Source organism: Cyrtonyx montezumae, unplaced genomic scaffold, assembly GCF_038088225.1.
Source record: "Cyrtonyx montezumae isolate F1298 unplaced genomic scaffold, pur_monq_1.0 scaffold_8, whole genome shotgun sequence".
NCBI classification, from domain to species: Eukaryota; Metazoa; Chordata; class Aves; order Galliformes; family Odontophoridae; genus Cyrtonyx; species Cyrtonyx montezumae.
This window is the reverse complement of record NW_027072089.1, coordinates 7,919,029-7,926,861: the sequence shown is the minus strand read 5'-3', so window position 1 is coordinate 7,926,861 and position 7,833 is coordinate 7,919,029.

Genomic DNA, 7,833 nt, shown 5'->3' with positions numbered 1-7,833 from the left:
TACCAGTGAGTCTCCTGTTTTCTTTCACCATTCTTTTGAACAGTTTTCTCAGCATCTTTACCCAAATTTGTCGTTCCCCCCCCCCCTTTTTTTTTTTTTTGGCTTCAGTTTATATCCTCTACCATTAGACTCTTCATCAGTATTATTCTGGAAGATGATTACTCATGAAAGAGTGTGGTATGAGATTAATATTCTCTTTGCAAGACTGACAGGACTTGGTCAGTCATCCCCATTTGTGTATGAGATTTTTAAAAAATCAATATGTCAATTTTTAAGGAGAGATGTTGATCTGAATTTCACATCATTTTTCTTGTCAGATATCCTCACTGACCAGATGATCACTGAAAGGTTTACCTGGCATTTCTGCATATCAGATCAGGGAGTACTTCCCAAGTATCTCTACAAAGACTTCTCTGAAAGTAATGCCTCCTATTTTATTATCTTGGCCCACAGGATCAGAGGTGGACGCTCATGGTATGGGGATAGAGATTGCACTTTCCCATCAATATTCCATTACATTTTTTGCTGTGTGACAGATGGCAGCAGAGGGGCGGTTTGACAGAATGGCATCTGACATGCAAGTGTGTATGGAGCAAAGTTCACTTTCTCCATGCAGAAAACAATGCACCCACAGACTTTCATCGATGCTTGTTGAATTCTTATGGAGACCAAACTGTGGATGTCATCACAGTGAAGCAGTGTGTGGTGCATTTCAGCAGTGGGTCACCTCTGCTGGTGTAGATTCTTACACAGAGGCTCTTGTTCATTGCTGTCAGAAGTGCATAGCTAATGGCAGTGACTACGTTGAAAATGCATGTTTTGTAGCTGAGAATTTGCTCTATCAAATAGTGTTATTGTGCTCCTTGCATCTATTGTAGTTTTTTGGGAAACAAATAGGAGGCACTACTTTCAGAGCAACCTAAGTATATGAGTAAATCAATAAGTATCAGGGAACAAAAATGCTGAGATAATGTTCCCTGTATTCATAAGCTATCATTGTTGGCTGCAGCAAAGTGTTTTCTTGTGCCACCTTGTATTTTCTCAGTGTCTGTGAGGTTTGGGTAGATCATGAATCACTCCCAGTCAGAAATTTGGATACAAACCTTCTCCAGGATCAATAAGTTTAGGTGTACAGATGGAAAAAAAATAATAATAACAATCTGATGTGTCACTGCCAGGGAAGAGCCATGGTTCATTTAATTCAATGATACAGAAGTAAACCTACAATCTGAAGAACAGCGAGGTCTGTGCCACCTCAGAAAAGGCCTTCAGAATGCAGAAGAGAAAACATGAGAATTATAAGTTGTGGTCTTGATATTGTGCTATGAAAGCCATACATCTGTGAGGAAGCTGCCCAAAGATGTTGTGGTGTCCCTCTCCCTGGTTACACGCAAAAGGCATCTGGATATCATAATGGCAACCTTCTCTGGGTGTCCAGATCTAGTATCAAGGACACCAGCTGACTGCCAGACATCCTGTCCAGCCTACACACTTCTGTCTTTCATTCCGTGAAGTCTTCTGTGTTTGCTGGTTGAGTTTCTTCCATTTCGCTTAGCTGGAGGTATCATGTTTTTGTTGCTTAAGGAGACTTTTTGATAGATTTCAGAGAGCTTTGATTTATCTGCATAAAAGTCCACCAGTGTTTCTACCTCAGCTCCTCAGAAGTATGCCTTAGTTGCAACTTTTACTAATAATTCAACTCAGGTTTATTCTGTTTGTTTGTTTTCCATATAAATATCCATAGAAAAAGGAAACATATTAGGGTTAGAAAGCCCTTCCCAACACTTGTGCTTCTCCCAGTCTTTCAATTATGTGCTACCTCAGCTGTAAATGTGAGTACAACTATAATTGATTAATAAAAAAAAAATACAACTAACAACAATTTAAACAGAAACACACCACCAACTAAAAAACAAACTCAAATCTTGTCTGTAGACTATTTGTTAAAGCAATGAATTTCTGTAGAAGAACAGTCTTGACAATCAGACTCAGTCAAAAATCATTAACCTGGCCAAATAAAAGTCAAATAACAAAATCATGACTGGCCACTGGATAAGGTAGTGTCCTTCTGCTCATCTTTTTCTGTTCTTGTTCAAGAATATCTCAATCTCACATCTTGTTATAATTTCAAAAGACTTTAATTTTTCTAGGTCTTCTATGCCTAAGGCAGTTAAACGAATTGTTTAGTTTAAGATTAAGTCTGTATTTGTACTGCTCTTTAGATGAAACATCTCCAAATACCATTCAAACTGTATGTTATTTCAAGATTTGCAATAGGCGAGTTCACACTGAAAATAATTAATTACCATTCAGTGCAAAGCTAGTGAATATGAATTGTTTTTGAAGTCTCAGGACTGGCATCTGCACTAATCTACTATTATTTTACCATTTTATTTATACAATGTTATTACCTCTCCAGTGCAACTCCTTTTCAGGATATGAAAGTTTAGTTTGTTAAACCTAACTAATTATAAAATTTTATTACCTTTCTAATGCAGCTCCTTTCCAGGAAATGAAACTTTAGATTCTTCTTTTTTTTTTCTCCTTCTTTTTTCATTGAAACTATTCTTTTTGTTTCTGCTTGTCACCCATTTTTTTTATTTCTTGCAAGTGTTAAAAACAATGCTTCATCAGATTAATATTACTTACTTAGGAAGATGAATATGCCTGACATGACTAAAGATGCTTTAACCTTTCCATTGCTACCATTTATTAATGTGCTATACCTTGCAAGTCAGTCAGAGCAGTAGCTGTGCTGTTTCCCAGGGGTATTTAGAAGTCCCTAAATGAAATGATGGATAAGCAAAGAGAGTTCATTGTATTCTGGACACAGTTGAATACACATCCTACAGCAATCATAGAATAGATGTGACATTCATGAGTGCAGAACATGTATGGTTTAGCCAGTCCTCAATGGTAACTAGTCAGACCCACTAGTCATGGGATACAATTCAGATTTCACCAGAGGAAATGAAGGAACCTTAAATATTCACTCTGGCTTTAGAAAATCACAACCATGATGGCAGTGAGTGGTATACAGCCTCACTCTTCCTCTCTAAATCATGGTGTGAAGACTGTTCCTCCTATAAAAATATTTACTAAAGATCTTTCAAAATATTAAGAGTTAATTCTTAGTGTATAAATTGCTATAGTAATAGTTCCTTTGTCTGCTACATGAATGATATACATAAAAAGTCCAAAGGATTGAGGTGATGCGGTTTTCTTCTATTCAGGTCAAGGTGGATAGGCTCTTCCTCAAGATACCCTGCAGATATTTTTATTCTGGCTGCACTTACTTACATATGACATTTACTGGTTTCTTTTGTTTTGGAAGAGCAACTATTTTAAAGATGGACTGCACATTTTTTTCATAGACTTCTTTCCATTTTTGAGAAAAATGCATAAGGTCTGTCCCCTCTGTTTATGGCCTGGTGTCTCAGCCAAAAATGTATCTTCTCCAATGATTTAAGCCACAACTGCCCATTGGACTATGATCTTCATCTCTGTAGAATGGACTACGAAAGCATTCTACAGAGATGAGGCAGGTAGGTACATGATGACATTTTACAGAGTACAGGAGGTTCTCTTTCAAATTTCTCCCATAATGGCATTTGAGTTGTTTCCCATGTACTACAACAAAAATCCAGAAGCCTGAAGATGCCACTTGTGTATCTGAACATCCCATACCTACTTCTGTTAGCCCATGTTTCTAACACACTCTCTATCTGCTGGCCCAACAGTTTGTAGCTGTACTGACACAGTATGCACTTCAACAACCAAGTACATCTCCTTATACCAAGTCACAGTTAGATTTGGGGTATAATAGAAAATTCCATATCCCCAGAAAAACAAACAAACAAACAAAAAAAAGTTCTGCCCTCATGAGTCACTTAAGTAGTACACTGCTCACTAAGGATCAGTGATGATATTGCTGTTTCCATTCACTGAATTCTTAAAACTACTGTTCTTTCAGTTCTTTCTTGGACGTAAAGAAGTTAATGAACTTTTTCCATTCAGTTCTGAAAAAGGAAAATGTGTGGTGATAGATTCTCCTAATGGTTACTCAGGATGACATGTTTGCTTACAGTTATTTGTGCAAATTTGAAACACATTTTTCTTGATGGGGAATGAAATTATTTGCAGTGTTGACACATTTCACTGTACAGCTGAAATAAATGGTCACTTCACATTTCCGGGAATCATGACGAAGGCTGCATGCAAACTTATCTGTTATTACTTACAGAGAGTTGTGAGCCAGTGTCATGCAAGGTGAAAGCTTTGGGGTATAGTAACTGTGTTTGCCTGTACCACTAGAAAGCTAATGTGAGTTGCTGCAGAGAAGGCTAACCTTCAGGTAATGGAACAATTCGCGTCAACTCAGGCATGGAGAGAGCACATTCCAACCTCACCTCCATCACTGTGTATTTGCCCTATGCAGTAATTTTGCCTGCTGTGTGTAGAACATTGTTTCATTTCACTGTTACAAAACTCCTGACTCACCCACTCCTCCTTTTCAGTTTAATTTTACTTTCCAGTCCCACCTCATTTATCTCCGAATGCATGTTTCATTACCATATGTGGAAAATATTCTCAGTTGATTATGTCATTTGTAGAACAGAAGATAAAAGTTAGTAATGTGTGGAACTATATTATTATAAACCCAAAATGTGTCTAGAGTTGTTAATTTTCAGTCCTTGGTTTTGTATTATTTTTATACAGAATTTTCAAATACAGGTGGTAAATATATTTTGTCAAGTAATGCAAACAGGAATGTATTTTAGAGTTAACAATTCTGTTTCACAGTTTTGTCTGCATGCAGACAGTGTATAATGGTCTTAGCTATTTCTAAACATACTTCAAAATCTTGTTTTTCTAAATTGGAACAACAAAATGAAGGAACTGTAAAATGTGTGACTTCCATATATTTCCAGTGATGCAGCTGTTATATTTTTTATACTACATATTATTAGCTTTTTATTTTTATTTTATATCTTGAATAAAAATGTCTAATATCAACAGAAATAAAAGAAGAAAAACTACAACCCAAAACCATGTGCTAGTATGCTAATTCTAATAATGAAATATGAGCATTACTATAATTGTCCACTTTCCATGGAAAAGCATCAATAGCTCAGACTGAATATATTCACCATATTAGAAAAGCTATTATAAATTATGCATAGTGTAAGTATAATTAAAACATTCCCCAGAGGCTTTTTATCATTACTTTCAGACTCATCTGCTCAAAGTCTCTGCCCTTCCCATATAATTTCACATCTGCTCAGGTAACAGGTACTTGGACTCCTGATAGGATTTCAGGAGATATTCAGCACTACCTCCCATCATCATGAGTCTTAACTGAGTGTCACTACTAATGTTGTCATTGCCATAATGTGGGCCCTAGGATAAGAAATGTAAAATAATGGAGTACTTAAATTGCACATTTCTCCTTCTTCAGCTAAAATAAAGGTGTTGTGGGTTTTTTTTTGTTAGTTAGTTTGCTTGTTTTGTGTGTGTATGAGTGTGTGTTTTTTTGTTTGTTTGTTTAAAATTGTTGTTGCTTATTTTCATTGCTACTGTTGATTGTCCATGGTTGGCATAAGGCATGAATCATGGAATCATAGAATGGCTTAGGTTGGAAGGACTCTTAAACCCTACCCAGTTACCATCCCCTGCGGTGGGCAGGGTTGCCACATTAGATCAGGCTGCTTTCTCTTCTCCAGGCTGAACAAGCCCAACTCTATCAACCTGTCTTCATAGAGGAGGTGCTCCAGCTCTCATAGCATTCTCATGACCTCCTCTGAAGCTGCTCCAACAGCTCCATGTCCTTCTTGTGCTGGGGATCCCAGGCCTGGATGCAGTACTCCAGATGGGGCCTCACAAGAGTAGAGCAGTGGGGATGTGAGCACACCTCAGTTTTGTATGGTTCTGTTGTGCCCTACAGAAGCCAGTGATGGTACTGGACACAATGGGGAGAAGGGGATATGTTTTGTTCCCACTTTACTCACCCAGAAGCTTAAGGCTCATTGCAGGAGCCTTTCTCTGAAACTCTGGGGCCTGTACTATGCAGATGCTCGTCGTTGCTTATTAAAAGGTTTTTAAAATGAGCAAATCTATTGTGTACCTTACTCTAGGCAACTTTACTCTAGGGAACCTTACTCCAGCTTTAACAGGGATGTCAGATTAGATGATCTCTAGAGGTCCCTTCTAACCCCTCAATTGTGTGTCTATGTGAAAGAAAAGGTTTGTAAAATTTCCTTTTTCCTGATACATAGTTACAAAGACGATACACAGAAATAATTTATTCTTTAAGAACTTTTTACTCCCACATCTTGTGAACTGCTGTTTGCTATACTAAAAATTGTATTAATCCTTATCTTACTCAGGGGAACAGATATGAAATTCTCAGGGGAAATGAGGGAGACCTTCCCATGTATCTTATCCAATAAAACTTACCCTTTTTACCTTCTGCAGTGTTATGGATCCTGCCCTCCCAGTCCCCTGTGCCTATAACAGAGTTTGTAAAGCACAGCCTCCCCTTCAGAACCAGTGTACATTGCACCAAGGACACTGTTGCAGGCACTTCACCATGGGGTGCTGACTGGGAGCATGGAAGATGGAGGTAGATGTATAGGTAATAGCAGGAAGATGTGGATGTACACACAGCTATGTCCACAGCATGCCAGATTCAGAAGGGGAAATCTGTGACATCTTTATAAGGGAACCATAGTGGAACTTTGTGCCCACAAGAGGAACATAATTAAGAGCTGTGATTATGAGGACTGCTCTGAGTGGCTAAACTCCTGTCTTTTGCTCAGACCACTGCTGTGAAAATAATAAAAGCAAAATTAAAATATTTCGATAGTGTTCATCAGTCCTTCTCACATTTCATCTTGATTCAATTTAATTTCCATAACACAATTGTTAAAAGCACATAAAGAAAATGTTCATATTCTAATTTTAAATGAAATATATATATATATATTATCATCACTCAGGGGAAGATATTCCACTTGCGCTGATACTCCACTTGTGTAATTTGACAGAAAAATGAAGACAATTGCTGGAGAATTTGTGGGTATGTCGTACCCTGATAATGAAAGCACAGGCAGGAGAGCCTTGAATCTGTAGCTAGTGCAGATGGAATCACTGAGAATTTACTTCCAGACCTCATGTGTTTCAAAGAACTGCTTTTGGCAGCCAGTATTTTTTATTTTGTATCTAACTAGCCTCTTATCTACCTTCATACCTTCCATCCATTTGTACATCTAGCACTACATATTCTGAGGAACATCTGGTAAATATCAAGTGCCACAAAACATACGAGGAGGTTGCTGATATGTCGATAATGAAAACATCTTGTAGACTAGAAATAAAACAGAGGGCTTTGGAGCAGGCCTACACGGTAACTTGGCTGCTCATACATCGTGTTTCTGAGCACACTACACTATAGCAGTGGAAGGTGAACTGGGACTGCAGTCATTACAGTTCTCCCATTCCTATTCTTGGTGAAAAAGTATATAAAATTGTGTATACTAAAATTTTCACTATTAAAATAAAATATTTCTTTGCTGGATTGATCTATTCAAAAAATCAGCCATCATGAGCTGAGATTACAGAGGCATATAGTTTTAGTTCAAGTCTGGGGAAAGAAATAATTAAATTCAATTGAATTTTGACAACTCTTCCAAAGTCCTTCCAACACCAAACTGAAAGTGAAATGATAAGAGTAATTCATAGAGCTATAGAAACCATCTTGAATTCAATGTACAATTTCTTAGTCTTTCATTTTGCTCTAGAAATGTTTGTAGCTCCATGTATCTTGTTGGAAAA